A 6,000-nucleotide genomic window follows, 5' to 3' on the forward strand; every position below is an offset into this window, starting at 1 on the left:
ACTCCAAACTCCTTATCCCCCTCGGATCTGGCTGCTAGAAAGCTCGGAGTCAAATTACTGCCAAGAGAAGGTGCAGCAGCCCCCTCCAGCTTCATCTGGTATTTGCTGCCCTGGGTTTCTTCTTGCCCTGATTTTCTCACATCTTTTTCATCTTGTTATACTGCATTTATGTTTTTAAATCATCTCAGGTCCTTTCTGGAATCAAAGAACACACAAGACCCTTGAGGATGTCTTCCATCCTCTGCCCCGTGTTCCCAGTGCCCAGCACAGCCCTTGGTTTGAAAGAAGCTGAATGTGAGATGAGTGAGTGAAACCACAGACAAATTTATGCCAGGACCTGTCTACAGCAGGAAAGGGGACAGCCTGAATGGGATCAAGATACAAGGTAGCAAAAAAAAAAAAAAAAAAAAAATCCAGAAGACACCAAACGTCATTCCCTCCTTCATCACAGGGTCCCACAACCAGATGCCCGACCTCATGCTGAGCCCTGAGCAGACACTCTGCTCTGCTGCCCAAAACTCTTCTTTACTTTTCTTCCTCTGTGCCCATCAGGAAGGGGGTCCTAATCTGCCCCAAGTCTGCCCATCCTTCAAGGCACAGCCCAGTCCTGTCCTCCCTCTCGGCCTTCCCACCCACCCCGTGCCTTGCCTCCTCCCTCTCTCCATGTAACCCTTGTGATGACTTGAACCATTGCCAGGGTGGTGACCCCGCTGAGCATGGAGGTATCTCTCCTACCCTGGCCTTAAAATGTTCCTCAAAGGTACTGATGTGGTTTACACTTTCAGGAAGGGAGCTGATGTCTCCCTAATTCAGCAAAAGCTTCTTGAAGGCAGGCTCCAAAACGAAGGTGTCCCAACACCGAGGGGCTGGTTTCCCCCTAGCCATCACCCGCGTCCACCCTTGGTGCTGGATGTTGGAGGGCGGGGCTGGGGTACCCTGGGGAGGAGCTGGGGCCAGGCTGGGTGCACGCAGGAGCAGATCGGCCCTGGACACCTCAGGGTCACACCCTCAGGGAGGAGAGATTAGAAACCCAGGCGCGCGTTGTGAGCCTCACACTTCCCCCTCTCACAGAGAAGGAGCCAAAAGGGCAAAGAGCGGAGGGAATGAGAAGTGGGTGTCTTTCTGGGCTGCAGCTAGAGTCACAGGTAGATTCCAGGGCTGGAGCCAGAGCTGCTCAGTGAAGATGGAAGATGTTAAGTGGCCAAGGCCCCAAGTTTATGCCTTGTTAATAAAAACCACCTGGTATGTTCTTTTCATTCAGAGAGGAAATGTTTCATTACCAGTTTAAAGCATTTCCTCTGAAAACATGAGTTCTGGGTTACTGTTTCTGTGGGCTGACCCTGGCAGTGCCGCCCAGAGAAGAGTGGTGGGGCAGGGTGGGTCCCCTGCTGACAACTGGCCCCCCCTTCAGTCCCCAGGGGCTGAGGAAAGAGTGCACCCTCTGCTCCTGAGCCAGGGCTGGAGAGGCCAGCGGTGGGCCCCCAGGGGCGGCTGTGCCCTCCACTCACCCATCCTCCCCAGCACACCCCCCACCCCACCAAATGCTGTCCCAGCACTCTCTCACCCCTAGCCCCAGAGACCACGTGGCCTACCCTCCACCAGCTGGGGGGATGGGGTGGGTGCCCTCACCCAGGCCAGGTCCATTCCTGTCTCTGGCACCCACAGACTGAAGGGAGCCCCCTGAGTGGTCCTGTGGCCTTAAGCTGAAGCCACCATTCTGGATGGCCACGCCGGCAACCCAGAGAGCAGCCTACAGGGAGAGAAGAGACAGATGCACCGGAGAGGACAGAGAAGATGACTCCGCAGTCCAGAGAGAGGAAAGCCGGAGGAGGGGCTGCCTGCCAGCTTCCCGGGTCCTGGGGGAGCCAGGCTGCTGCCTACAATTGTTTCCTGCAAAGTTCCTTTCCTCTTAACTCCCCTTTCACTTAACCTAATTGGAGGCGGTTCCTGTTCCCTGCAACAAAATAATCCAAACACATGTGTCAGGGCCCTCCCCCCACCGTCCTGCTCAAGGCCAGGCCTGCCCATCAAGCCAAGTTCACTGATCAGTTTATAAAAGGTGAGGCCTATCTGGGTAGAGCTGTGCTGGGAAGGCAAGGCACAGCCAGCTCAGGGTGGGCCCTGAGAGCCAGATAGTGTCTGGACTTTGTACCTGAGCCAGTGGGGTGGAGGTGTCAGAGGAAGGCATGGCCAGAATCTTCCTTCCAGGAAATGAACTAGGTAGGTAGGTGTGTGTTGAGGGGTGGGAGTGGCGTGGGAGTGGGGCGGGGTGGAAGGAAGCCTGTCTCCCAGGCTTAACAAATACATGGGGAGCAAACAGGCAAGCTTCTACATCCATAAAATGTAGACAAGATATGCACAAACTAATATATGTATTTAAAGAGCTTAAGCGGGGGAGGGTATAGCTCAGTGGTAGAGTGCGTGCTTAGCACGCACAAGGTCCTGAGTTCAATCCCCAGTACCTCCACTAAAATAAATAAACAAATAAACTTAATTACCTCCTCCTCCCTCCCCCCCAAAAGATGAATAAAGAGCTTAAAACAGTTCCTGGCAGAGTAAGCACTAAATATGCATTAAGGTTTTTTTTAAACTACACAAAGACTGACATTCTCCCAAGGACCACTGGGTAGGTGCTTTGGTCTGACTGTGTCCTCTCCAAATTCACAGGCTGAAACCCTAGACCCCAGGGCAACAGTATTAGGAGGTGGGCCTTTGGGAGGTGATTAGGTGATGCCTCGCGAATGGGATTAGTGCCCTTGTAAAAGAGAGCCCAGAGAGCTCCCTCACCCCTTCCACCACTTGAGGATCCAGAAGTAAGTCTGACACGGAAGAGGGCCCTCACCCAACCTTACTGGCACCCTGATCTCAGGCTTCCAGCTTCCAGAACCATGAGAAATAAATTTGTTGTTTAAAAGCCACCCAGTCTGTAGTATTTTGCTGGAACAGCCAGAACTAAGACAGCAGGGAACCAACAGGGTCAAGAATGCAGCTTCTCTTCTCCAGGCATGGAAGCAGAGATAGGTAGATGGTATCAAGAGGGCAAGATCAATCTTTAAGGTGGCAGGGCCAGAGCAGAGGGAGCAGGGATGGCTGGGGCTGCGGGGGTGGTGGCCTTCCCATCACCAAGGGAGGCTGGACTAGAGCAGAAAGAGCAGCCCAGGGAGGAGGCTGCACTGAGGCCGAGAACAGCAGGGCCTTGGGCGGGGCTAACAGGAGGACTGCCTGACAGGGAACTAACAGCTGGGGAGGGGATGGGCCACTTGTGTGTGTGGATGAAGGCTGGGGGACCATCCAGTACAGCAGCAATAACAAACCCTGGGCATTGGCTCCATCACAGTACATACACACATCCATTCATTCAATTCTCAACAACCCTAAAAGGTAGGTACTTTAAGTTTCCTCATTTTATATATGGGGAAATTGAGGCAGAGAGAGATACAGTGATTTGTCTGAGGTCACACAGCTAGTAGGTGGCAGAGCTGGGATTTGAACCCAGGCTGTCAGGCTCCAGCATCCAAACTCTTAATCCTCAAAGTGGACAGCAGATGCTGAAAAGGGATTGATGCCTCCCAAGTGGGTGGATCCCCAACTTGGGATTTCAGGCTCTGGGTACAGAATTCCAAGAACCTCCTTCTCAGCCTGCTGGCTGCAACTCAGAGCTTACACGTGCACATTCCCTCCCCGTCCCCTTCACCAGGCTCTTCTGCCTTTGAAACTCCTCTACGTCCCAAACCCCTCCACCAGTCCCAGAACCTGTACCCCAACACCCCTCCCAGGCCAGGAACCTCAGATGCCAATGCATACCAGGCTTCTGGAGAAGGGCATCTAAAGAGCCCCACCTGGGTAAGTAGGAGGGACAGAACAATCCCTTCCCTCAGTAGAACTTCCCCTGCCTTAAACCCCACACCTAAATCCTTTGCTGTTCCTCTAACCCACCAGCCACCAGGCCTACTGCCTCCTTTTCTGACTCCAAGCCCTTGCCTACGCTATTCCCCTCCCTCGAGTCCCCTCTGGCATTAAACTTCTACAGTGGGCTCTATCAAGCTTCCTGATCCACCTCATCCTCCAGGTGTCCCTCCTCTGTGCTCCCAGCTCCCTCATCCCTGCACTCACCAAATACTGCTGGGCTATGTTCCCTGGGGGCAATAAGGCCCCAAGCCTGTGTACCTGCCAGCCCCTAGCAGTGCTGGGCCAGGTGACAGCAGCTGGATGAATGAAGGGCTCATTGTTTACATTACAACTGGTGGGGAGTCTTGCCCCGAGTGGTACTCCCTTCACCCTTCTCCTCCTCTGCCTGCAGCCCTAGGCCAGCACCACCCCTACTAGACTCCCTTGGGTATCTTATAAGGGCAAGGGCAGCCACCCTCATTCTGGACTCCCATTTCTCACCCAGAAGGGAGAAGTGGTATCTCAGAGGTTGGGGGATTTGCTGCTGGTTGTGTTAGCTCAGGAAGCTGCTTGGGTACCACAAGGTACCCTCTCTGCCTGTCTTTCCCAGGGTGGGGCTGAGGCTTGCGTGGCAGTGCCCAGTGGGCACCCGCCCCGCCCAGGCTCCGTCTGAAGGACCCAAACGGGAGGGCCCTGGAGGCCCAGCGAAGCATCCTCCGCGCGGCCACGGCCCCTCCCTGTGGGGAGGGCAGAAAATGTGCTGCCTCACCAGCCACGAGCGCCAGCTTGGGGGGGGCTCCCCTGCGGGAAACCGCCCCACCCCAGTCTCCCCCTACCCACCACCAACCATGCACTTCAAGTTTTGCAAACGGCATCGGCCAGGCGACTCCAGCCGGCCGAGCGGGGGCTTCGTGTCCTCCCAGACCCCAGGTCTGGAGAAGGGGGCTGTGTAGCCGCGCCCACCAGGCTCAGCCTCCCTGGATCTCCGAGTCCAGAGCCCTGCGGCGGGTCCAGCCGCCCAGCGCTGCCCTTGGGAAGAGAGATTGGCGGCCCCCCAGGAGATGTGCCGAACTCCCGTTGAGGGCATCGAGGGTGCTGGTGATGCTTTCACCAAGGGGACCTGAAGCCCTGGAAGGGTTCCCCAAACGCCAGCAGTGCCCCCATCCTGGCCTGCAAGCGACGGGGAAGTTAGGGGTGCACCCCAGGACCAGGTCCTGCTCAAGCCGACCCGCCGGCCCCCGACCTTTCAGCCTCTCACACACCCGGACAATGCCTCCTGGCCGGCAGCCCCGCTTCGGACCAGGCCGGGGCTGCCGCCACCTCCCGCATCCCTCGGTCCTTTGTTGCCCGGCGAAACCCCTCCTTCGGGGTTCCTCCGACTGCTCCTACCTTCGCCCCTCCAGCATCAGGCTGAACGGCGGGCGCCCGGGCGCCCGGCACCCTCCTCTCCAGACCCGGGCGCCGCGGGGGCAGAGGATGCTGCGGCCCCTCCCCGCGCGCCGCTGCCCACCGGCTGCAGCCCCTCCTGGCGCCGGGGACTCCGCGTTCGCGCTTGGGGCCCCGGCCTCGCTCCGCGTGTGCGACGGCGGGAAGGCGAGAGGCGCTGACCCAGGCAGCCCCGGCCGCCGCCTGAGCTCCCGGCTGCCGAGCCGAGCCGAGCCGAGCGGTAGCAGAGCAAGCGGCCGGGCTCCGGGAGGGAACAAAAGGGGCCGGCGCTGGGACGGGCGCGGGAGGGCGGGGCCTGGCGCGGCGGGGGTCAGGCGCGCTCTCGCGCGGCCTCGCGTTTGTCAGGCCGCGGCGCCGCGCCGCAAGGGGGCGGGCGGGCGGAAAATGCGGCGGAACCCGTTCGCCGCTCCTAGCCGTCAATAACTGGGCGTCCGGGGCGCGCCAGCCCCCACAGCAGCGCGGGACACCTATTGGCGCTTCAATTTTGTTTGGCGAAAGAGCATCCTTCAGCTTTGTTCTGCTCACAAGGATGTCCCAGACCAATGGGAGAGATGTTAGCTCAGGAAGCTGCGGAGAGGGATGGGAAGGTTCCTGGAGTTTCCGGGAAGGCTTCACCGGGGAGGTGACGTTTGAACTGGACAGGAAGGGATGAGGAGAGGACAGTGT

At 58.0% G+C, this 6,000-nt stretch overlaps 1 protein-coding gene across 2 annotated transcripts in view; it reads right to left on the reverse strand.

Annotated features, from left to right (window-relative positions):
- Window positions 1–5,596, reverse strand: part of CLIP2 (CAP-Gly domain containing linker protein 2) — a 65,477-nt gene extending 59,881 nt beyond the window's left edge. For both annotated transcript variants that reach the window (XM_032459518.1, XM_032459517.1), the window contains exon 1: window positions 5,278–5,596. The gene's annotated coding sequence lies outside the window, so the exon portion shown is untranslated. The remainder of the gene's footprint in view (window positions 1–5,277) is intronic.
- Between the last annotated feature and the right edge of the window lie 404 nt (window positions 5,597–6,000).

Source organism: Camelus ferus, chromosome 18, assembly GCF_009834535.1.
Source record: "Camelus ferus isolate YT-003-E chromosome 18, BCGSAC_Cfer_1.0, whole genome shotgun sequence".
Taxonomy (NCBI): Eukaryota; Metazoa; Chordata; class Mammalia; order Artiodactyla; family Camelidae; genus Camelus; species Camelus ferus.